This window comes from Gossypium arboreum, chromosome 6 (assembly GCF_025698485.1).
Source record: "Gossypium arboreum isolate Shixiya-1 chromosome 6, ASM2569848v2, whole genome shotgun sequence".
NCBI lineage: Eukaryota > Viridiplantae > Streptophyta > Magnoliopsida > Malvales > Malvaceae > Gossypium > Gossypium arboreum.
The window spans coordinates 90,385,025-90,386,311 of NC_069075.1; the positions used below are offsets into that span (position 1 = coordinate 90,385,025).

General features: G+C 34.3%; 1 non-coding gene across 1 annotated transcript; it reads right to left on the reverse strand.

Moving 5' to 3' along the window:
- Positions 1–852: 852 nt before the first annotated feature.
- On the reverse strand, positions 853–960 carry LOC128294313 (small nucleolar RNA R71). The gene has a single exon (XR_008284626.1). It is a non-coding gene; the product is annotated as a small nucleolar RNA R71 (small nucleolar RNA).
- Between the last annotated feature and the right edge of the window lie 327 nt (positions 961–1,287).

The following is a 1,287-nucleotide window of genomic DNA, read 5'->3' on the forward strand; positions in this document are numbered from 1 at the left end:
TAAATAATAGAAAGACAGTAATTACTAGTACTTGTAGTCCTCATGGGAACGATATATTTGCTCATCGTAACTATACTATTAATTGATAGGTGCACTTGCCTTAGTCAAGTCAAAATTTTAGTTAGTTTCTTGACCATCGAGCTTTTGGCGTTATATCTAAGGACTAGATATTAGGAAAATCTTATTTCTATTAATTTACCATTTTTTGTTTTTTATTGATATTTTGTTTTAATTTTAATTTGGAAAACTGATTCGTTTTTATTTGGTTATTGACAGGTTGTTTTAGTTTATGACTAGAGGCAACCCGTTGGAACCATTATTCTTTTATAGTGAAATTGAAAAGGTTGCTCGTAGAAATTGAAAAGAGGTTAGAGAAGTAGGGTATGGTCAACAATAGATTTTCATAGATGACCAAGGGCAAAAGGACATTACTGTGGAGATGAATATTAATCATGGTAACTCGCAACTTCCTGCACATCCTACTTCTCAGGCTATGTATGACTATGGTAAGCCCACTCTAATTAAGGCTGAATTGAGTATTGTCAAACCGATTGTTGCTATAAATAATTTTGAGATTAAGCTGAACATAATTCAGATGGTGCAGCAGTATGTTCAGTTTGATGTGTTGTAAGATGAAGATTTGAATGCTCATTTAGCTAACTTTTTGGAGATCTACAACACTTTTAATATCAATGGTGTTACTGATGATGCCATACACATACAGTTGTTCCTATTTGTTTCGAGGAACAAGGTGAAATAGTGGTTGAATTCACTTCCACGGGGTTGCATCAGTACTTGGTCTCAGATGACTGAAAAATTTCTGTTGAAATATTTTCCACAGCCAAAACAATCAAGTTGAGGAATGATATGTCTTTTTTTTGCTTAATTTGAGCTTGAGACACTGTATGATGCGTGAGAGAGATTTAAGGATCTTTTGTGAAAGTGTCCTCATCATGGGTTACCTTTGTGGTTACAAGTTCTAACTTTTTACAATAGTTTGAATCCCTCGACTAGGTATATAATTGATGCAGCAGTTGGCGAAACACTGAAAAATAAAACACCTGAAGCAACCTAAGAATTTATTGAGGAGATGACACTGAATAACTATCAGTGGCAAGTTATGAGAACAAAGCCTGCCAGGTAGTGTTTTTAATATAGATGTAGTTGCTATGTTGGCAAGTCAGTTTGAAGCTCTTAGTCAAAAAATTGATGGATTGAGTTTTAGTAAACAAGTGAATCCAGTAATGCAATGTGATGCGATTGGAGTAGGAATGATCAATCCGGAAT